Source organism: Hemicordylus capensis, chromosome 1, assembly GCF_027244095.1.
Source record: "Hemicordylus capensis ecotype Gifberg chromosome 1, rHemCap1.1.pri, whole genome shotgun sequence".
NCBI classification, from domain to species: Eukaryota; Metazoa; Chordata; class Lepidosauria; order Squamata; family Cordylidae; genus Hemicordylus; species Hemicordylus capensis.
Genome location: NC_069657.1, coordinates 36,320,916 through 36,345,295, shown reverse-complemented (window position 1 = coordinate 36,345,295; position 24,380 = coordinate 36,320,916). Strand labels below are relative to the sequence as shown.

The window sequence follows — 24,380 nt, the reverse complement described above, 5'->3', positions numbered from 1 at the left end:
GCCGAGTAAGCGAAGCCGCTGCCTCGGCCAGAGGACGCGGTGCGGCGGAGCCATGGCCGAGGCATGGCCGCGCCGCCGCTTACCCGGCCTCTTTGGGGCGGCCGCTTCTGGCCGCCCAACATGGCCGCCGGACGAGGCGGGGGAAACTGGATGCGGTGGTGGGCCCGGGCAGCAAAATTGACCACACAGTGGCTGAAGGAGAAAAAAGTGAATGTCCTCATGTGGCCCAGTCAGAGCCCAGACCTAAATCCCATAGAAAATCTGTGGAGAGATTTGAAGATAGCAGTCCACCAACACCTACCAACCCATGTGACCGAACTTGAACAGTTCTGTATGGAGGAGTGGGCAAATATTGCTCCGTCTAGATGTGCAAGGTTGACAGAGAAGTATCCCAACAGACTCAAGGCTGTTATTAAAGCAAAAGGTGGTTCAACAAAATGACATTGGGGGGGTGATCCTTTTTCAATCTCAGTAATTCTTGTTTTTTATTTCTGACACTTTTTCTGGACTTTAATTGTGATGTTTTTCAGTTGGATGTTATAGGTTGCATTGGATAAGTACAGCTGGTGAAGGGAATTTTCTTTGTGTTTTCATTTCAGGATGTAAGGGAACCAGAATTTAAAGTCTATCAAAGGGGGTGATTCTTTCCTATACCCACTGTATATTCTTTCCTTGGAATTGTGTTCTCCAGTCTACAATACTGCATCTGTTTGTGTTTCTATTATTATTTTTAATTATTTTTACATTTATATCCCGCTCTTCCTCCAAGGAGCCCAGATCTGTGTACTACATACTTAAGTTTCTTTTCACACCAACCCTGTGAGGTAGATTAGGCTGAGAGAGAGAGATGACTGGCCCAGAGTCACCCAGCAAGTATCATGGCTGAATGGGGATTTGAACTCAGGTCTCCCCAGTCCTAGTCCAGCACTCTAACCACTACACCACGCTGGCTTTCTAGCATTCTTATGATCTTTCTTTTTCTTTTTTAAAATAAATGTATGTGACCATCTAGGGGTGTGCCAATATGGCAGTGGAATATACAGTTTTCAGGCCAGTTTTAAAATGAAGGAATATTTCTACTTTTGATCAAACTTTTCCCCCAACATGAGTAATGTTGCTCAACATGTTTTCTGATTCTTTTAAGTATATTGGTCATGTAACTATAAAGACTGCTATCAATGCGGCTTTTCAAAGATATCTGGTGATAATGAAATGTTTAATCCAGGCCTACAAATAAGTATATAAAAATATATAAAAGTATGTATTAAAGTGTAACTCAAAAGTTTGGTTCACATCCCTAATGGAATATGAAACTAACAGGAGGCCAGAGTTGAGAGCAAGAAGCCCCCCTCCCAAGAATGTGGGTTGAGGGGCCCACCGAGGCAACAGGTACCAGGAGTGGTCGAGCACAGGCCATTAGTTGAATTCCTTCGCCAGCTGAAAGAGGGTCTGGCTGGTATGAAAAGATACCATAGGGATAAAAGTTGTCAGAAGCCAGGTAGTTAATCATCTTCTCAGGCTCTAGATGACACCTCTGGAATATGTAAGTTTGATAACTAATGACGTGTATTAATCGCTTTATTGATATGCATGTATGTTTGAAACCTATAAAAATTTACCTGCTGTATAACTCGGCGCGCAGTATCATCCAGATGCGCTCTGATGATACTCGTGCCTTTCATGACATGAAATAAAGCGCTTTCTTTGAGCACGTACCCTTGTTGTTTGACTTCATTCAGTTAAGACAACAAGTATATTGGCGAGAATTGAGTCTAATCCTCTTTGGTTCTGGCAAGACGCCCCATTCTCTATCCAAGTGATAGAAGGATGAACGCAAGTGGCTGAATCAAACAGGAAGGCTAGATTCTAGAGGGATCTTTTCCCCGCAACACTGGTTAATTTTTTCTTTTTCAGTGGTTTGGGTATTCAGCTCCTTTTGAGGGTGATAGAAGGGAAGATTTACAAAATATTAAATGGTATGAATACATAGTTCCTGCACCCATTAATTTCCCCTGGTAAATCTTCTCTCCCATTTGGTTAAGACATTCTTTATCACTTCATTCTTGACCTGATAAAATAAGAATTACAATGACTTTTCCTAATTTTGTCACGGCCACATACTTTTTGGAGAATTAATTTGCCATGTTGTGTTGCAAACCCCACTGCTGCCACCTCCTAATGAGTAATAATAGTTAGATGGAAAGACTCCCAAGCTTGAAACTTCTTAAAGTAGCATTTCTAGGTATCAAACTAGCTTTCCGGGATCATACTATGAATGTGATTTCCATCTTCCAAATACATACATATATCTCTGCTTTTAGCCTCTGATGCTGTTTTGTTTTCATAAATGCCATACAGATTCAACTCTAGGATTGCCCCCAGAAACCTTTGAAGAAAATTTTGTACGAATTCTGGAATAAAGGACCTCCAAAGTGTGCCCCCAAACTCTGAAGAAAGCACATAGGCAAACCTTTTGGAAGGTTGCCAAGTAAGCTTGATGCATGAAATAAAATTAATATTTCATGATAAATGAAATTAAATTTTAGTATGCACTAGCTGATTTCCTCTGAGAAAGCAGCAGTGAAGCATATCATGTAGTGCTACTATAGCAATAATATGAAAACTGTTGCAAATCATGATATTTAAACAAGTCTCTCTATATGTACTGATATCAGCAATGCACATACAAACATCTTCCTAACAGGTTATTGTTTTACATTCCAAGCAGCATATCCTCATTAGGATTAATCTATTGCAGTCATGTTCACCAGATGTGGTCATTTTATGGGGGGGGAACGGTCAACCTCAAACTAATTGCAATAAAAATGAAATTTGGTGGTGGGAGGGGTTGTACTCAAGGTGGTATCCCAAGAAACATATCCAAAGTCTACCAAAATCTGAGTGGGGAAGGGGGAATGCTTTTTTAATTTTTAAACTCAAAGTGACATGGATTTAGAAAAATGCACATATTTTGTCCTCTGTTGGTCCAATTAACTTAAAACTTACTTGCTTGGCCTAAAATGTACCTCAAAAGTTTTTTAAAAAAGTCACTGGTTGTATCGTTAAGCTAAGATGCTGTCTCAACAAGTAGCCTACACTAGGGATATGCAGAAATACCAAGTATATGCTTAAATGAATAAGGAACTTGTGCTGCACACCCCAAAACAAGCCTGCATACCCCAAAACTACACCCCCCCACACACACAACCAGAAAACTCTCCCTGCGAGATGTAATAGCATAGTGTCTGACCCAGTTACTTTGGTTCTACACAGAACATTGCCAAACACACAGCCCGCCCCGGGTGAGAAATGTCCAGTATATGTTTAAATGAACAAGGAACCAATGCTGTGCAGGCCATCATAAGCCCTGGGCTACCCCAAACCACATATACACCAGACCAGAAGATTCTACTCAGGGATAAACTTTCATGAAAAGAGCATCTTTGGTGACATTTTTGAGGAGACCCTGTTATTCACAGGGGTTCCATTCCATTGCAGCGGGGGGGATAGTGAATCTGTGAATAACAGGACATTAAATTGAATGTAAATTGGGGGGGTTAGGTTGCTGCACCACCCAAAATCACCCTCCATCAACAAAATAGGCCAAATAAAGTGCCCTACCATGCTCCACAGCCCCTGGTGGCGCAGTGGTAAAACTGCCGCCCTGTAACCAGAAGGTTACAAGTTCGATCCTGACCAGGGGCTCAAGGTTGACTCAGCCTCAAGGGCATAACTACCATTAGGCAAGGGGAGGCGGCTGCCTGGGGGCCCCCACGCCTCAAGGCCCCCCCCAGAGGCAAGTCACATGTGAAGTGAGTGTGTGTGTATCAGCTAGGGGCCCATCTTAAAATTTTGTCTCTGGGCCCACTCCAGCCTCGTTACGCCCCTGCTCAGCCTTCCATCCTTCTGAGGTCGGTAAAATGAGTACCCAGAATGTTGGGGGGCAATATGCTAAATCATTGTAAACCACTTAGAGAGCTTCCAGCTATAGAGCGGTATATAAATGTAAGTGCTATTGCTATTGCTATTAAGGTGTCCAAAGGTGCCTGCCCCCCACCAGCAAAATATTAGCTGAAAATCGGCCAAATATCATGTTTCCCCATTTTTAAAAAAAGCTGTAAAATGGTCCCCAAACTCAAAATGGTGGCCGGAAGTGACCTCCGAGGTAATTTCTGGCCACTCCCAACCTGTGGATATTCTGAAATTACTGCATTTTTGCCCTCCATTTGATTATACAAAAATGCTATGTACCAAGCTACATTTCACATTTTTGCATGTTTATGCAAAAAGATGGTGTGCACAGAAATCTGCTTTGACTTTTTTGATGTGCCCACCTTCATCCTCAACCTTTCACATTTCTGCTGAAATGAACTACCAGAAGTACAAGAATGTCAGTGTCATGGGCTGACACAAAAGTGTTGGCATGAGCATGGATACAATCCATTACAATTTTTGTATAAGCTGCCTCACGTTTGGCTACCAATAACCTTGTATCCACAGTGAGACTGGATGATTTTAATGCGTAATCTCTGTTGGAGCCACCAGAAACAATTATGGTCTCATTCTTGGGTGCCTGGAGTATGACTTGTTCAGAAAGGAAGTGAGCAGGATAAGTTTTATTGTCTGGGAGAGCCAAGAAACTTGGCCAGTTGTTTGGAAGTGAATACGTTCTGATCTCTGAATTGACTTAAGTCATTTTGATCATTTTTGTCTTGTCCCTTCTTTGATAGATTTTGACCTTCATCTGACAAATGTCATGTTAATCTTGTTGAAATGATGTCTGCTCTGCAACATAAATGTCAAAACATGGTCAGCAAGGTCACCAAAAGTGGTACAGCCATTGTATTTGCCTGGTGCAACCACATATGCTTGGCCATCAATCATTAAGGAGGAGAGCTGGTGTTGTGGTATGGTAGTGTTATGGGATTTTAAAAATTATTTTATTTTATTTTCAACAAATACTGCACATGTGTAAAAACTGTGCAGAAATGGAAAAGAACAAACAATAAAAACTTGAATATAAGCCAGAAATTAAGAGCCATTTGAGGTTATACGTAAGTTCAGTATTAAGAAGAGATTGTCGGTTGCTGAACATGCAGATATGACTTGATAGGAGACAACTGAAAACAAAATTCAAGAAAGAACATCATTCCAAAATTTGATCTGAGTGGATGGAAGTTTATACACTGAACATCCCATATTGACATATTCAATGAATGGAAGCCATATTTCCAAAAACCTGTCTTGTTTTGTTACTCCTCTAGGTAACCTGATTTGATGGGTTAGCTTTTCGGATAATGCAATCTTCCAGACCTTAAAAGGTGCAGAAGAGGGCAACCAAGATAATCAGGGGCCTAGAGCACCTTCCTTATGAGGCAAAGCTAAAACACCTGGTGCTATTTAGTTTAGAAAAAAGATGACTGCAGGGAGACATGATGGAGGTCTATAAAATCATGCATGGTGTGGAGAAAGTGGATAGAGAGAAATTCTTCTCCCTCTCACATAACACTAGAACCAGGGGTCATCCCATGAAATTGATTGCCAGGAAATCTAGGACCAACAAATGGAAGTACTTTTTCACACAACACATAATCAACTTTTAGAATTCTCTGCCACAACATGTGATGACAGCCAACAACCTGGATGGCTTTAAGAGGAGTTTGGATAACTTCATGGAGGAGAGGTCTATCAATAACTGGCTACTAGTTGGAGGTCTCTAGGCCACCTCCAGCCTCAAAGGCAGGATGCCTCTGCATACCAGTTGCAGAGGAGTAACAGCAGGAGAGAGGGCATGCCCTCAACTCCTGCCTGTAGGCTTCCAGTGGCATCTGGTGGACCACTGTGTGAAACAGGATGCTGGATTAGATGGGCCATGAGTATGATCCAAGATTCCAACAGGGCTGTTCTTATGAGGATTTCCAGTGTTTAGCTACCTCTATCTTGGCTGCTGCTAGCAGCAGAGTTATTTAATCTTTATGAGGTGTACCTTTGTAAATTCATAGAAGTGATAACACTGGATCAGGTTGAAGATCGAATTGGACTATTTCAGAGATTATATGAAAAATGTGCTGCCAGTAGCCTTCTATGTATGGACAACCATGTTGTGGGATCTTGATCCCAGATCTTACACACACACACACACACACACACACACACACACACACCTGCAGTGTTTTAGCACTGGGGTTTGGAATAACCTAGGAAACCCTAAAGAGGGAGAAGCAGGGCAAATATGTTTTACTCCCAGGAGAGCGCAAGCCAAACTCTCTGATCCATTAAAATCAGTCTGACTGCATGGTTAATTCCTAAACAGCCCAAGATTTCCCTCAGATGCAGTGTCCATTGCTCAAACCCCTCCAGAGCAAGTCTGCAACATTCCCGCATTTGAGTATCTAAATGGCCTAGTCTCCTCTTAGATCCATTCTATTGCCCCAGGGAAACTGGCTCTTTTGTCAGTCTCCACCTCCTGTATGGGTTTTCTGGCACCTTCTGGAAGCTCTTTTTGCTCATACCTGGCCCTCATTGTTTTCCTAGTAGATTGCCCATTAACCATGATGACCAAGCCATTTACCCCCTCTTAGGTGATAACTGCCCACCACCAGTATTTTGTATTTTGGAACATCAAGACAAGCCTGTTTTCCGCCTGACACAAGAAGCATATTGAGGTGTTAAGTGACTCACATGGGCACTGAGCACATGACTTGGACCCGATTTTTTTTAAAGGGACTTCCAAGCCCCACTCTCGCTTTCTCTCTGATCCTGGCAGCACACCCCATTTTTGCCCTACTGAACACCTGGCTTTTTTTGCTCTACTGAACACATCTCACCTGGATAGGTAACTATGACTTTTCTTAATTCCTCTTCCCATCCCCAGCATGCTTGAAGATGTATGGATGCATGCATATACATGGGCTAGTGAGTGTTTAAGGACCAGCCAGCCTAGCAACTTTTAGACTAGGACAATGGGAAAAGACCTTGTCCCTTGGGGAAGACAGCCAAGCCAACTCTTTCCCCAGGACAAGAAAAGAGTTTCCTTGGGAACTTTCAATCCAAGGGGCTGCCCCAGGAGGCAGTTTAGAGGCTTTGGGGGCTTTCACTGCCCAGCCATAGGTAGATTCCAACCAGATCTCCTGGGAAGAGAGGGCATGCCCTCAACTCCTGCTGTAGGCTTCCAGCGGCATGTGGTGGGCCACTGTGTGAAACAGGATGCTGGACTATATGGGCCTTGGGCCTGATCCAGCAGGGCTGTTCTTATGAAGGATTCCAGTCTTGTGTCTTTCTCAGTACCCCTCTAAAATGGATCCCAGCAGTTTAAACCCCCATAACTTTGTTCCAGAAACAGCCACCTCCACAGATTTTGCTTCCAACTTTACCCAATTGCCTCATCCTAGAATAGCTCATCAGTCCTTCAGGCCAGTTCCATTTCTCCCCAAACTTTCCTAGTTCATCTTACAAGTCTGTCTCCCCAATACCCTCTCATTGCTTTCTTAATTGGCCCAGTCTTATCTGCTTCTCTTGCTTTTTGTGCTCTCTGTGTCTTGGTTGTAGCCTCAGCTCTCTTTTTATTCCCCTTGTCTCTTTGACCACAGATTGCTCGCCAGCCTTGGTTGCTTCTCCCCACCTTTCCCCTTTTGCTTTCTTCCTCCATCTCTAATAGGCTGACTCTGCTTCATCTACATAGCCTGGACCTGTCCCCTAACTAGGAACCTGATAGATTCCCTTGGCTTCTGACTCTGCTTTTCACTTAATCCTTGTCATTGTCCCTTCTTCTCTGACACTGTTTTGCACCTAGATGTAGTCACTGTTTCTGTGCTTCAGTTGTTATGGTCTCTTGTTTTCTGGGTGGAGGTGAGGCCAACTTTTCCCATGATCCCTTCTCTGACACTGATTATTCTTGGGCCCTGGTTACTTTTCTTAATCTTATTTCTATCCTCCTTTCTTCCTCTATATTCAATAGGACTTTGTCTTGGTTAGTGATTTAGATTCATTTACCTAGTTTGTTAAGCCACCTAATGGCGCAGAGGGGAAGTAACTTGCCTAGGGAGCAAGAGGTTGCTGGTTCGAATCCCCACTGGTATGTTTCACAGAAACACCTATATTGGGCAGCAGTGATATAGGAAGATGCTGAAAGGCATCATCTCATACTGTGTGGGAGATGGCAGTGGTAAACCCCTCCTGTATTCTACAAAAGAAAACCACATGGCTCTGTGGTTGCCTGGAGTCACTGAATCTCAGTATGAGATTTTACCTTTATGATGCTTATTTAGGATGGCCATATGGAAAAGAGGACAGGTCTCCTGTACCTTTAAAAAATGCACAGAAGAGGGGATTTCAGGAAGTGCAGCTTTTCTTTCCCCTACATGACATGCCACACTAGCTCCCAATAATATCTTATCATCCCTTTGTTTATTATAATTATAAACTGCTTTGCGGTCTTTGAATGAAAGATGGTATATACATGTAAAAATAGTAAATTTACTAGGGCTGCTATTACATCTGTCAACTTTACCTTTATCTAGTTTGTTAGCTGAATGCTTAGTTAACTGTTTAGTTATTCATTATATAGCTAATTACATACATATTAGAGAATCCACTCTAGTTATACAATTTTAGTGCCTAGACATTGTTACCATCTAGTGTGTTCTATGTAATGTAATAATACTCATGTGTGTTCTTAAATACCATGCCTCTTCATTATAATCCATGAAATATATATTTCTTTGGACTATATAATCTGTGGCTGTCTTTTCTCCAAGGGACTGTTTAACCAAACCTTACAATCTGAATTTAGGGGTGCCAGGTTACCCCAATTTTACAGTAGCAAGCATGAATGGTCCCCTTTGTTAAGCAGGGTCAACCCTGGTTTGCATTTGAATGAGATTACATATGTGAGCACCATAAGGTATTTCCCTTAAGGGATAGGGCACTCTGGGAAGAGTATCTCATGTTTGCATGTAGAAGGTTCCACGTTCCCTCCCTGGCATCTCCAAGATAGGGCTGAGAGGTACTCCTGTCTGCATACTACTAAGCTAGATGGACCAATGGTCTGATTTAGTATAAGGCAGCTTCCTATGTTCTTAATCATGTGCTTCTGGTAGCTCATTTCAGCAGAACTAATTGTGAAAAGTTGTGGATGAAGTCAGGCATATCAACAAATCCAAAATATATTCCTATGCTCACCATCTGTGATAAATTTTCTAATTCACTAGAAAATCTGACTAACATAATTCCATTTCATGCAGCATTTCATGCTGGGCAAAGCCTGTGATTGCATGAAATCTCCCACATTGCTGGGCATAGCAAGAAAACAGATTGGGAAGCATTTTGCTCAGAGCCAGATCTTACAAATTTAGGAAAAGGTGAACTTCAACAAGAATCTTAAGAGAAATCTGTCTGCAAGATTTACAGTCTTCCTAAAGCAGGCAGCTACAATAAAGGAGCAATGGTTTTGTTTAGCAAGTGTCAGTCACCTGAACTCGTATAAGTGATGCATTAAAGTTCTACCTACAGTGAGGGAAATAAGTATTTGATCCCCTGCTGATTTTGTCCGTTTCCCCCTGACACAGAAATGACCAGGCTATAATTGGAATGGTAGGTTTATTGTAGCTGTGAGAGACAGAATAACAACAAACAAACCCACAAAAGCCCAGTGCCCAAAAGTCAGCAATGGATTTGCATTGTAGTGAGGGAAATAAGTATTTGATCCCTTCACAAAAGATGTCTTAGTACTTGGTGGCAAAACCCTTGTTGGCAATCACAGAGGTCAGACGTTTCTTGTAGTTGGCCACCAGGTTTGCACACAACCCAGGAGGGATGTTGTCCCACTCCTCTTTGGAGATCCTCTCCAAGACAGAAAGGTTTCGAGGCTGATGTTTGGCAACCTGAACCTTCAGCTCCCTCCACAGATTTTCTATGGGATTAAGGTCTGGAGACTGGCTGGGCCATTCTAGGACCTTCATGTGCTTCTTCTTGAGCCACTCCTTTGTTGCCTTGGCTGTGTGTTTTGGGTCATTGTCATGCTGGAATACCCATCCATGACCCATTCTCAATGCCCTGGCTGAGGGAAGGAGGTGCTCACCCAAGATCTGACGGTACATGGTCCCGTCCATCGTCCCTTCGATGCGGTGAAGGTGTCCTGTCCCCTTAGCAGAAACACACCCCCAAAGCATAATGTGTCCACCTCCATGTTTGACAGTGGGGATGGTGTTCTTGGGCTCATAGGCAGCATTCCTCCTCCTCCACACACGGTGAGTTGAGTTTATGCCAAAGAGCTCAATTTTGGTCTCATCTGACCACAACACTTTCGCCCAGTTCTCCTCTGAATCATTCAGATGTGCATTGGCAAACTGCAGACGGGCCTGTACATGTGCTGCCTTGAGCAGGGGGACCTTGCGGGCACTGCAAGATTTCAGTCCTTCACGGCGTAGTGTCTTACCAATTGTTTTCTTGGTGACTATGGTTCCAGCTGCCCTGAGATCATTGACAAGTTCCCCCCGTGTAGTTCTGGGCTGCTTTGTCACCGTTCTCATGATCATTGCAACTCCACGAGGTGAGATCTTGCATGGAGCCCCAGACCGAGGGAGATTGACAGTTATTTTGTGTTTCTTCCATTTGCGAGTTATCGTGCCAACTGTAGTCACCTTCTCACCAAGCTGCTTGGCGATAGTCTTGTAGCCCAGTCCAGCCTTGTGCAGGTCTACAACCTTGTCCCTGACATCCTTCGACAGCTCTTTGGTCTTGGGCATGGTGGTGAGTTTGGAAGCTGAGTGATTGCTTGCTTCTATGGACAGGTGTCTTTTATACAGGTACTGTAACAAGCTGGGATTAGGAGCACTCCCTTACAGAGGGTGTTCCTCATCTCAGCTCGTTACCTGCATATAGTGAAAAGACACCTGGGAGCCTGAAATCTTGCTGGTTGATAGGGGATCGAATACTTATTTCCCTCACTACAATGCAAATCCATCGCTGACTTTTGGGCACTGGGCTTTTGAGGGTTTGTTTGTTGTTATTCTGTCTCTCACAGCTACAATAAACCTACCATTCCAATTATAGCCTGGTCATTTCTTTGTCAGAGGGCAAACGGACAAAATCAGCAGGGGATCAAATACTTATTTCCCTCAGTGTATTTGGATGGTATTGTATCCAAGCTTATTTCACAGGCTGATTGCATATCTGAGAGGCACACTTTACGTTGGTTGTATTCCTGGGAAACTCAATGGCCACATTCAGCCACCATTATTTGAGCCATGATCTCCTCCTCTTTCTGCTTCCCTCTCATACACAGTCTTAATAAATAACCTCCTGGTTTAATTAAATCACCGTTTCCCTATGCACCTGAACAGCAAAACCTAGGTTTGGGCCCTTCATATACCAGAATTGCAAACCACACTGTGTGATCCTAGTTTGGAGGGCTTACTCAGCAGTTTATTGGATGTAAGCTGTGAATGTGAATGCATCCAATTGGATTGAACGTAAGGGCAAGTTATGGTTTGATTACATAGGAAGCTGTCTACAGAGTCAGATATTGGTCCACCTAGCTCACTATTGCCCACACTGACTGGCAGCAGCTCTCCAAGGTTTCAGGCAGAGGTTTCTCCCAGCCCTACCTGGAGGTAGGGATTGAACCTGGGATCTTCTGCATGTTATTGGCAATTACATCTGACTTGCTTGAAATAAATACACATAAATAAATACCCCCCAACATACATCTGACTTGCTTGAAATAAAAACACAGGCAAATCAAAAAGATCATGAATAAGTAGGGGTGAGATTTTTCTTTGTTTTAAAAAAGCCTTCCCAATTTCCTCTTATTTTTAAAACTCTCTCAAAGGAAAATATAAGTTTAATATGTAAAACAAAATACACATTGAATGAAAAACCGTGATTAACTTTTTAAAAACTATTATGTAATTAGAAGGATTCCATTACATTAAGATACCAATTTCTTTAAAGCCAGAAATAATACCTACTGAAACTTTAATTATTTAGACAAGGAAAAAGGCATGTTATCTTCCCTAACAAAGATTAAAATAAATTTAATTGGTTCTCCACTGCCTTGACATGTTTCTCGCTGTGAGTCAACAACCAAAAAGGGAAATTAATATCGCAGCTGTTAATCAAGTGATATTTGTGCACTCTATCTTATTAAAGCTACAGGGGCAGAAAGAAAAACTTCCCATTGCTACTTTTTGGACCAATTTGTTCACACTGTATTAAATGGGATTTCCCCCCCTTCAAAAATATAGATGCTGTACTTATGTTTTGGAGACAGAACATCTACAATATGCACCAAATGAACAAGGCTGAAAATGTTGTAGACTGTATGTTGCTAATAAAAATCTGCTATAAATAATATAATAAATAATATATAATAAACCTAGTATTAGTCCAGACAGACTGAACATTATTCAAAAATTATATTAATGAGTTCCAAATTAAATTTGCCACCCCACCCCCAATGCTAAGGGATGATCCAGAAGTTGTAATTACTAGCAGAGCTGCAAAGATCTTGTGTACTAGTACTACTAGTTTCCTTTTGCAGTCCCACCTCTGCAAAAGGAAACTCATGCATGCAAGCCAGGAGAGTGACTTGTGGCTCCACTTGCATTGCATGAGTTTCCTTTTGCAGAGGTGGGATTGCAAAAGGAAACTCGGGCAATGCAAGTGGAGCCACAAGTTGCTCTCCTGGCTTGCATTGTGTGAGTTTCCTTTTGCAATCCCACCGGGACTCACACAATGCAAGCCAGAAACACAATGCAAGCCAGAAACTCACACAATGCAAGCCAGGAGAGCCCCACTGGCTCCACTTGCAGGCAGCTACCCTCGGTTTAGGGGTGGGGGGGGAAGCCTGCTATGCAAAGCACAGAAGAGCTAAAAGGAGGACGTTATGCAAGGGAGTAGGGGCATTCTCTCACACACAACACACACAGGGGAGAGAGAGATTTTAGCAATGAAACTTACTTTGTTAATGCAGAACAGAAGAATAAAATGCAGCCAGAGGGCAGTGTGGTGGTCAAACGGCAGGCAGGGTCAGAGAATGTCCCCAGCAGCAGTTGCTCTCTCAACTAAACCAAGCTACTCCTCGTGCGTGCAGCAAGCAGGGAGGGAGGAACTGAGACAACCAGCATGGTGGGCATGTGTTCTCCGGCAGCCAATGGGAGCTCCCGCCCACCGGAGAGCTCCGTAATGACAAAAAAAAAAAACACTCAAAAATTTTTTTTTGCCAAAGACAGGGGACTGGCGGGGGCACTTTTTGGCGCCCCCTCCCAAGTGGCACCTGGGGCACGTGCCCCCCCCTGCCCCCCCTATCGTTACGCCCCTGGTTGGGGGGGTGGCGGGGGGGCGCAATTTCAGTGCTTGCCCCAGGCGCCGTTTTCCCTAGTTACGCCTCTGGCCCAGGAGGCTCCCAATAAAGGGAGGCCGGGCAACGGAGACTGCGATGTGCCTAGAGAGAGCATCGGAAGGGGGCTGAGTGGGCGAGAGGAAAGAGGAGGGAGGCCACAGCAAAGGCCTGTAGACAACTGCTGGTATTAATGTAAGTGTGTGGGGACTTAAAGGTGGCTGGGATTTTACAGCATGTGAGGGGGGCCTATAAAAAGGGGGGCGGCCAATGAAGAGGGAGGAGAGAGAGGGGAGAGGTCTTGACACACACCAAGGAGGTCTAGGGTGATGACCAACCCCCTTCCCTTGGTTTTCCTGAGGCCTACCCCCAAGAACCCTCCCATGCAGCTGGGATAAGGGTACCCGTCCGGACAAACACAATGTTCAGCTATGCAGGAAAGGACTTGGCTCTGTCAACCCTTCCACTTTTGTCAATTATTTGACAAAGCATATTGTCCAGGCTATTTCTCTCTGTATGCAGGCTCTGTAACTACCTCATAAGAATGGCTTAGGTATGCCACCCTGTACCACCTATCACACCACTTGCTGGAAGGGAGTGATACAGGAATCCTGGGGTCAAGGCAGCTTTGAGAGACGCTTACAGAGAATGATAAAGCCACCCTTAGTTAAAGCATGGAGTCATGGTTTAAATAAGTTGATGTGTGGGTTGGCTGAATTCTGGACCGAGCATTCTGAGGTTCTTTGTGCCCCCCTCTCCCCAGTCCATCCTATGCTGGTTAAGGGGACCCACTGGTGCTATTTTCCCCTCATCCTGAAACTGGCCCTGATAGGCCTGAAAGCCTTCATAATTAAAGGGCAAGATAGCTTGCATAGGCATAGCAACCTCCCCCCCCCTCCGCCCCCCCTACACACAGGAGGGAGAGAGCAAAGAGTGAGCTGTCACTCAGCTGGCATTACCCTCTTCCGGGAGTGGGGTGGGGGAAAGGACATTTGTTCCCATCCCTTATTCAATTATAGCTACACCCCTGGTTGCCTACAGTTCCCTGTTAGCCCTGTGAGGCATCTCCAACATGTAACTAGGAGCTTTATGGACCAAGAAGTTGCCTTTTCTCTCAGAAAATGCAGACCATTCAGCCATATTGTGGTTAGTACAGACTCTCATTTTGTTCACAATTAAAGCAATTTGATACTCAGTGGGGATTTGTTTGTAAATTGATTTGGGAATTGACACTAGGAAGCTGGGTGGCAGGGGAAGCAAATTAATGTTTGGGGTTTTCTGCTCCATGAGGCCCTATAATATAATTTTCTTTAAAGATAAGCTCAATCATAGGCTTAGGATGCTTATAGTTGCAGTGATGCAAAATTCTGAGATCTAGGCCATATGATCACAGACTCTAGGGCTAGAACATTTTCTCAGCACCTTTTGTCCCCACTCACAAAACAATGCTGAAACTGGGATGAAGAGGGCTTCATCTTCACCTCCTGCAATCTAAGCTTTTTCCTTTCCTACAAAACTGTTCATAACTCAGTGTTTTCTGTTCTCACTCAAACATACAAACAATGCTGACCTTCCCTCACCCTCAATCATTTACTGTTTACAATTTGGAGCTGTCACCCTGGCAGTATACTACAGAATTGCTGAGGAAACAGCCTCCTGTTCAGCCCGTGTTTTCTTACACAGACTGATGCTATGGCTCAGTTTAAGTTGCACTGGCACAAATAGGCAATACTATAGGCATATTTGGTGAGACAAAGAGGGTTTCCAGACTAATAAAGTGGGGATTCCAAAGCTTTTGCACAAGTGCAAACTTCTTCAGTGTACAGATCCTGCAGGCTTCCACACTCCTTCCCAGCATGATCTTGCCCTCTGAACACAAACTAAGCCAGGATCTTTTATGATTTGCCAGCCAGCTCTTGCATTCTGAGCTTAACCTACCCTTTTCCCCAGTTACCAGAGGTTACTCTCAAAATGCAAGAGCTAGCCAGCAGGTGGCACTGCAAAAATAATGTGGGGTCTGTGTTTGGAGTGTGTAAAGTAAAGGTGAAGTGTGCAGTCAAATCGATTTTGACTCCTGGCGCCCACAGAGCCCTGTGGGTTTTTTTTGTTTTTTTTGTTTTTTTGGTAGAATACAGGAGGGGTTTACCATTGCCTCCTCCCATGCAGTGTGAGATGATACCTTCCAGCATCCTCCTATATCACTGCTGCCCAATATAGTACCAGCGGGGATTCAAACCAGCAACCTTCTGCTTGTTAGTCAAGCATTTCTCTGCTGCGCCACTTAAGGTAACCACTTGGAGTATGTACAGATGGTGAAATTGCACTAGGAAGGGGCAGGGAAACCTGCAGAAGTATCTATATGGTAAGATTGTGCCTTGAACTTGTACAAAAGCTTTGCAGATCCCACATCTGGAAATCCTACCTCTGGCTCTCTTATTACTTATTTGTACCTGTATCTTTTTCTACAGCAAGGGTAAAAACAGCTCAAGGAGAGCAATTTTCAGCATAAAATCAGCTCAAAGTGAAAAGAGAAGAAGCCCTTCTCATATGCTGCAAATCTTCCATATGCTCCCCCAGCTGTAAATCTTCGAACTGTAGCTTTAGAGGCTGCATTTTGCTTTCTTTCTTTCTAGCTGTACAGGTATGGTTACAAAATCTTAGAAAATCTATGGCTGAAAAGAAGAGAGAGCCTGTCCTCAATCTCTGTTAAGATCCCTGTAGACTTGTAATGACTGACGTTTTGTAATTTCTTATCTCCGTGCTTGTTTTTGAGCTGAGGACATCTAAATATGGTTTTGATTTAACTGAACCCTCAAACAAGACATGGAAATACTGTGAACATCATATTTTTAGATCAATCTCCCCAACAAGACCTACCACCATCCATAAAGCTGAAAATGGGTTTTGTATGCATTTCCTGGCCTCAGGTGATTGTTAAACAATTATATTGTTTAATTGTATACAAAGCTATTGTTTAATTGTATACAATTAAACAATACAATACAATACAATTTTATTGTTTAATTGTATACAAAGCTACTAGAACAAATCAAATTCCAAATTGTGTAGGATGATGTAACTTAGTAGGTAGAAGGAGAAAAGAAGGAAATGTAGAAGTAGCAGACGTGATAGTTGCAATCCAACAGTAATCTACATGTAGAAGGAAATTTCTGTGTGAGGATCTGCTGCTATGTAAGTAGAGATGCCACCTTCTTATTGGTGCTGTTCCTGTGCTTTTAACAAAATGGCTGACATAAAAATTAAGCAAGTGGGGTTTCATCTTTACTTGGAGTTAAGAGGTGGGGAAAATCTTCACCTGACAAATTTATGTATACTTGGCCTCATACATAGACACACTAAACGTGTAAGAACAAAATCTTGCTGAGATGGGACCCCAATTTTAATAAGGGCAGGGGAGGAGCTCCAACAAGGCCACATGAGGCAATGGTTCTTATTTTATTTTATTTTATTTATTAACATTTATATCCCACTCATCCTCCAGGGAGCCCAGAGGAACATGGTTATACATAGTTATCTTTGTCCTTACAACAACCCCATGAGGTAGGTGAGGCTGAGGGAGAAGTGATTCGCCTAGACTCACCCAGTGAGTTTTATGGCTGAATAGGGATTTGAACTCTGGTCTCTACCAGTCCTAGTCCAACACTCTAACCACTACACCACACTGCACTCAGGCAAAGAGTGCCCCATGGGGCAGCGAGTATGGGCACCACTGCAGGCATCACAACACACTCTGTGCTGCCCTTGCGCCTGCCTTATTTCTGCTGCCACCACCTCTCTCTGAAAATGAAATAAAAGGGAGTGGCACTAAACATAGAAAACACAAAACAAAATCCCACTAAATACACCTAGTATGAACTACTTAAATAAATGTAAAATATACCAATTTACTACAATGTAAATTACATAAGCAATACATCACAATACATCACAGATCCCCCCACCAGCCCTGCCTCCCTCACTGACTTCACTCCTCTTCCCCTTTGTCACCTCACCTGCTGCACAGTCAGAGGTGCACCAAGGTAATTTTGGAACCTGGACCTAAAAACCTTTAAAGCACCCCTCCACCCCCACCCCGCAAATTAAGCATCATCATGCGCCACTGGCTGACCACACCAACCAGGACATACTAAAGACAATTTGGGGGGGCCCAGGGGCTGTGAAGGCTCTGGACTTTGGCCCCAAAGTCCAGGAGTAAGACAAGAGCACCTCTGGCTGCAGTGGTATGCCCCAGAAGATGAGGTGGCAAGGGGGAAGAGGGGTGGAGTCAGGGCTAATGAGAGAGGCAGGGCTGGTAAGGGGGGTGGGGGGGGAAGAAAGCACAGAGACAGGTGGTGGCGGCAGCACACTGCTTGGTGGCAGACAGCATGTATCCAGCAGCAGTTTTGCCCACTAGCCTCTACTTGTTGCCACTGCTGCAGCACCCTCTCCCCCCCCACACGTCCCTCCTCAGCACCACAATACATCACAATACATCACAGTACCAGTCTTCTCCATATCAGGAAATCTCTTCCTCTAGCTAAGCTGCCCTACAGGAAGGGACTGCAGCTCAGTGGTTTGCATGCAATACAATACAATACAATACAGTACAATACAATACAATCCCTGGCATCTCCAAATAAAACTTGGAAAGACCCTTGCCTGATATCTTGGAGACCCAATACCAGTCCATGTCGACAATACTGTGCTGGGTGGACCACCCAGACAATTGCTACTAGCGTGGAGGACTAGGGGCTGGGATGCATCTTCCCTGGCCCCAGAACTCCTATCATACACTGTGCAAGAGCGTGGTGCATGCATTATAGGGTTCCTCCGGGCACTGGCCAGGAGGCTACTTGTGTGTAGGTGCCTCTGCAGCTGCGCGGCACCAACACACACGCACTAAGCTGAGCTTAGTGGAGCCCTCACACCCCAAACCCAGGCTAAGCGGTGGACTCCCTAAGCTGGTTTGCTGCCGTGGCTCCCAGTGGTCCAGATGTGCCGGCAAAACCAGGCTGGGCTTCCTTAGCCCAGTTTTGCCTGCGCATGTGAATAGCCCCTATATCTGTGACGACCCATTTCAAATATACATCCTTTACTAACTTCACTCTGTGACATGTAGGAAATAATCTGCTATTAACTAATTTTTAGGAAAGATAAAAGCAAGCTAACTGGGATGTAGCCTCTGCTAGTGCTTAAAAGGTAAAGTGTGCCATCGGTGTCGACTCCTGGTGACCACAGAGCTCTGTGCTTGCCTTTGGTAGAATACCAGAGAGATTCACCATTACTATCTCCCGCGCAGTATGAAAGGATGCCTTACAGCATCTTCCTATATTGCTGCTGCCTGATATAGGTGTTTCCAATACTCTGGGAAACATACCAGCGGGGATTCGAACCAGCAACCTCTGGCTTGCTAGTCAAGTCATTTCCCAGCTGCGCCATTAGGTGGCTCTGCTAGTGCTTACATGAAGTATAATGGCAATGCTTCCCAAATCTGCATATATGACAGTTGAACTGGCATGATCCAACACTGATACCACCTGGACAATTTACCTTTTGCAAGTCATATAATGGCAATGAGCAGAATGCTGTTTTACTCTTTTATCAGAATCTGTCTATTGAAAATACAAATATGATGCTTGCCAGATGCATTTTTAAAAGAAAAACAAACTTTTGAAAAGGCAGATTTAAAGATCAATGCATCTAGGCTGATATATTCAGTCCCTGATTCAAGGTCTCAGAACTTAATCAGGAGCTTGAGTGGAACCTAAATGCGAAAACAAGTGTCATCAACAAAATCAAGTCCACAGCACTGAGAACTGACATTCATTTCCTTGAGTCAAAATATATTAGATGTTATCCGACTGCCGCTCTTTTGTGTGTTTGTCTTTATTGATTGCATATATAAAGGTTAATGTGTAACAGAATGTATTGCATGCCCCAAAGTAAAAAATTCAGACTTCAAGTGGAAAGAAACACAAAGCATCCGTCTTTCATCAAAGGAAGGCTGTGCAGAAATGTCAGCTACATGGATACAATTAATGGTTCTGCTGCCATCATATGTGCCTCGGCTCTGAGAGAGAGAGAGAGAGAGAGAGAGAGAGAGAGAGAGACCACTTTTAGGTTCTGCACTGAAGACAAACAATAGATTCTGCAGTGAAGGAACAAATTATGTTCCTTGATTGCAAAATAAATGCATTAAAGTGAATTGCACAATTTCATCTATTAAAAATAATTACTTTCACTGAATTTGGAAGGGGCCTGCAAGCCAGTGGTTATGGAGCTAAGACTCTTACTACTACTATTGGCCCAAAGGCAGCCTAAATGTCTTGTCTGGAAGCTACTATGACGTAGATTGAGTGTGAGTTTTGGACATCTCTGTTCAGCTATGAGGTTCAGTGGGTGGTTTGAGGCAACATACAACAAAGGGCTATTCAGGTTGTAAAGCATTTGGAGTAATGAAAAATGTGTTGGATTATTTATTTATTTATTTATTAAGAGGCATAATTCATTCATTCATTCATTCATTCATTCATTCATTCGATTTCTATACCACCCTTCCAAAAAATGGCTCAGGGTGGTTTACATAGAGAAATAACAAATAAATAAGATGGATCCCTGTCCCCAAAGGGCTCACAATCTAAAAAGAAACATAAGATAGACACCAGCAACAGTCACTGGAGGTACTGTGCTGGGGGTGGATAGGGCCAGTTACTCTCACCCTGCTAAATAAAGAGAATCACCACGTTGAAATGTACCTTTTAAAAGGTTAAATGGTAAAAAAAATAATGCAGACAAGATAAACAGAGGCAAGGAAGCTCTAAGCAGCACTGTATCTTCTCCCACTATAATGTCTTTCTATGGTCATGGGTTCCTTAGGTATTCTAACTTTGTGGAATGCCTTGGTAGTCCCTTTCTGCTAGGTTCTTGGAGCAGAAGTGACCAACCCTAGTTTGCAGCGACAGGCTTCTTTATTCAGCAAGGTGCTTAACTAGAAGAGCTCTGCAGACACTCACAAGACCACGAAGGAATCCTGGACCAGCATTTTCCAACCATTGTGCCGTGGTACACTACTGGCCACATAACATTGACCAGTGCACCATGCTGATCCTTTCCCTTGCTCTTGGAGGCAACTCACTCATAATGCTCTGCCATATAATGCACGAGCACAAAATTAGCCTGGAATGCAAACTCCTGACTTGGTGCATCTGGCTAGTGCAACTGGACTAGTGCATCACGTTTGGTGCTGGAGAAGACTTTTGAGGATACCATGGACAGCCAGGAAAACAAACAAATGGATCACAGAACAAATCAATCCAGAATTTTCACTCGAGGCACAAATGACCAGGCTCAAATTATCATACTTCAGACACAATATGCGAAAACCCAGCTCCCTTGAGAAGTCCATAATACTGGGGAAAGTTGAAGGAAAGAGAAGAAGAGGACGACCAGCAGCAAGGTGGATAGACTCGATTACAACAGCAAATGAATGCACCACTGAGAGACCTTAAAGACCAAGTTGAAGTCAGATCATCCTGGAGAGAATCTATGTATGTGGTCGCTAAGAGTCAACACCGACTGGACAGCACTTAATCAGTCTATCTATCCATCACGTTTGTGCAAGTGCATTAGTCTGGATGACGGTCAGGGATGTTTGTGGCCAAGGAACAAAACATAATGTGCATCCCACTAATGGCAAAGGAAAAGGCCTCCATAGAATTTGCAGTATGTATCCTGAAGCAACGACTACAATGCTGTATTTTGCATTTACCATAAGACAGATGTTGGGACCATAAGGTAAACATATAATCCACTTTCAGTTTAGACCAGGATAATATAACTAGAAAAGCAAACCTATTAAGTTTGATCTCTAATGGCAAAAAAAACCATTCATAGTATGCTTTTCTTTACTTACCTAATACTTTATTAACACTTGGCAGTTGTCAGGCAATTGTTTAAAATCAGATATGTCATCCCTCTTGGGATAAGTAGTAAAATAATGATTGCAAAATACATAGAGAGGCTGTCAAGGGACTAAAATCTAAATTGCAGAGAAACTGTAGAGAGACTAAAATGTAAACTGCATCAGTAGCTTCAGGAAAAAAACCACTGCATTTTGTTTTTATTTGTGGACAATTACAATTTGCAAGTGCTTGTATAATAAACTTGGGTAAAATAATATAATTCCTAATTAGTTACCGCAGAAGATTGTCATGATAATTATCACTCTGCTAGCTGACAATGGCTTTTAACAGTTCCTTTGAACTTTGCTGATTATGTGAGTAGGCAGTTTGCAAGAGGATTGTGAATACACTAACAAAGGCTGCTGGATTTGAGGTAGAAAATGGATGGTGTGCATTTTCTATCTCCCAAATACACCGCCTAGAGAGTTACATATCAGGCTGTATAAAAATATGATAAATCAATCTTTCTTTCTTTCTTTCTTTCAGCAGTAACTCTGCCCAGCTCCTGTAAGAGAGTGTGGGAAGGAGACTTGTAGAAGAGACGCTAAACTGGATTGTTCAATAAAGGACTTTCTTAATTTTATTCCAGCCTGACTTTAAACTGATTATAAACCCCACTTGAAATACAGTTACAGCAGTCTAGTAACACATACAGATAAAGGAGTTCATTTGAACAACTTCAGCAGCCAGGGTTTTTCCTTTGTTTTTGTTTTTTGTTTTTGCATTCTGGAGCGAGGCCTGCAACCTTCAGTCCTTTTGGGCTTCACAGCAGCAACTAATCTAGCTCAGACATGGACCACTTTGTGAATCTTTTTGTTAAAAAGCGGTATATATAAATATTCATTCTGCTGCTGCTGCTGCTACTTAATAATAATGGAAGCACTGAAAACGGAGTTTGAGTATATGGAGAACATCAATACAATATCCTTTTTGTCAGCTTCCTCCTTTCTCCTTTTCAGTATTTTACTGGGAAGTTTAATTTGCTGTCAACAGTGATAACCACATACAACACGATATCATAATGAGGAGTCTAGGAAAGGGTTACAAGGTTAAATCAAAAAAGGGAAAATATCCCTTATTATTGCACCCGGTTGTATGGCTTGGGCACATAACAGTTGTTCCTTTGAATTGCTTCTCGCTAGTGAGTTATGTAAATAACAATTCCACATTCAATATCACAATGTACTGAGTAATATAATCCTTTGATTCGCCTCTCAGCATATACAGGCTTGTTCTTCCCAGGAGGTTTGAGTATAAAACATGTGCCTCTCTTGTCTCCTCCCACCACTGGAATACAATTCCCTTTCAAAAGAAGCTACAGCTTTAGTTCCATTAGACATAATGGCCCAAGATTGCTCTGAATGTTCCTTTCACTTACTTATGTACTATTGCCTGTGTGCAGGGAAACCCTTTGCCTAAAAGCCTTCATTCTCCACATTGTGCTTGTAGATAGAACCATTAAGTGGGAAGTATATTTTACATATCCTTTGGAGGGCTCTACTCCTTGTTCATCACTTCAACCTACACTTTTCTGCCCCACAATTACTGTATGACCTATCTTCCTTACTGAATTTCCTATGGCAATTACAAAGGACCCAGTATATTATCATTCTATAAATGTTACATCCCCCTGCAAGCCCTGCTATGCTGCCTCATTGTGGCGGGGAGGGGTGTGTTCCTGGGAAGGATGAGCGAAGTACACCGGGAGGTATACTCCCATTAGGGTCACCCAAAGCACGAAGGTCATCCCAGCTGCCCAGCTAAAGCAAGCAGGCACCTATACTGGCACCTATACTGGGCAGCAGCGATATAGGAAGGTGCTGGAGGCAGACAATAACTTCAGTGACAACGACAAAGGCATCATTTCATACTGCACGGGAGAAGGCAATGGTAAACCACTCCTGTATTTTACCAAGATAACCACATGGATAGACAAAATGGAATGATTGTTGATGTAGTGCCAGATGATGGGCCCCTCAGGTCCGATGGTACTCAACATGCTACTGAGGAAGAGCTGAGTATCTCTCAGAGTACTGATGGTCTTTATGACACGGTTAGACTAAAGCCTTTTGGACATGTAGCAGCTGATGTTGCCATGCGGGAAAAGAACATTCGAAGCTGCAAAGACAGAATTACAATGGAAACATGGAACGTAAGAAGCATGAATATGGAAAAGCTCTACACAGTGAAAGATGAAATGAATCGACTACAGATTGACATCCTGGGCATCAGTGAATTAAAATAGACTGGAATGGGACCCTTTCAGTCAGAAAATAATACTGTTTACTACTCAGGACACGAAAACCAAAGAAGGAATGGTGTTGCTTTCATGGACAGGAAGGATATAGCAATGACAGTACTTTGGTACCATGCAGTCAGTGACTGACTAATATCAATTAGATTTCATGGACAACCCTTTAACATGACAGTTCTTCAAGTCTATGCCCCAACTGATGCAGAAGAAGAGGAAGTTGATGGGTTTTATGCTCAAATTCAATCTGAAACTGACAGAACATGCAAGCAAGATGTGCTGGTGGTGATTGGAGACTGGATTGCCAAAGGAAAAGGTAAGGCGGAAAACACGGTCGGCCTATATGGCCTAGGAAACAGAAACGAAGCAAGAGAACAACTTATTAGTTTCTGCCAAGCCAATGATCTCTTCATTGCTAATACATTCTTCAAACAACCAAACTGGCGCCTATACACATGGACATCACCAGATAGAGTACACAGAAATCAAATTGATTGCATTATTAGTGCAATGAGGTGGGAAAGCTCAGTTATAACAGCAAAGACATGGCCAGGGGCTGATTGTGGAACTGATCACAAACTGCTCATGTGCAAGTTCCAAGTCAAGCTAAAGTGGAAAAACAAAGTACCCACCATTTTCAAGGAGAACATCAGGCACCACTTTGAAGTTCTGAACCTCATTGATAGGGAACCAGAGGAACTGTTGAATGAAATCAAAGAGGCCGTTAAGGATGGATGTGAAAAGAGACTACCAAAGACCAAGAAACAGAAGAAAGCAAAATGGATGTCAGAACAGACAGTGGAAATTGTCCAGAAGAGGAGAGAAGCCA

General features: G+C 43.1%; 1 long non-coding RNA gene across 1 annotated transcript; it reads left to right on the top strand.

Moving 5' to 3' along the window:
• Window positions 1-17,677: 17,677 nt before the first annotated feature.
• LOC128340677 (uncharacterized) lies at window positions 17,678-21,883 on the top strand. Its single transcript, XR_008313877.1, has 2 exons — window positions 17,678-21,133; window positions 21,787-21,883. It is a non-coding gene; the product is annotated as an uncharacterized LOC128340677 (long non-coding RNA).
• The last annotated feature ends 2,497 nt before the right edge of the window (window positions 21,884-24,380 follow it).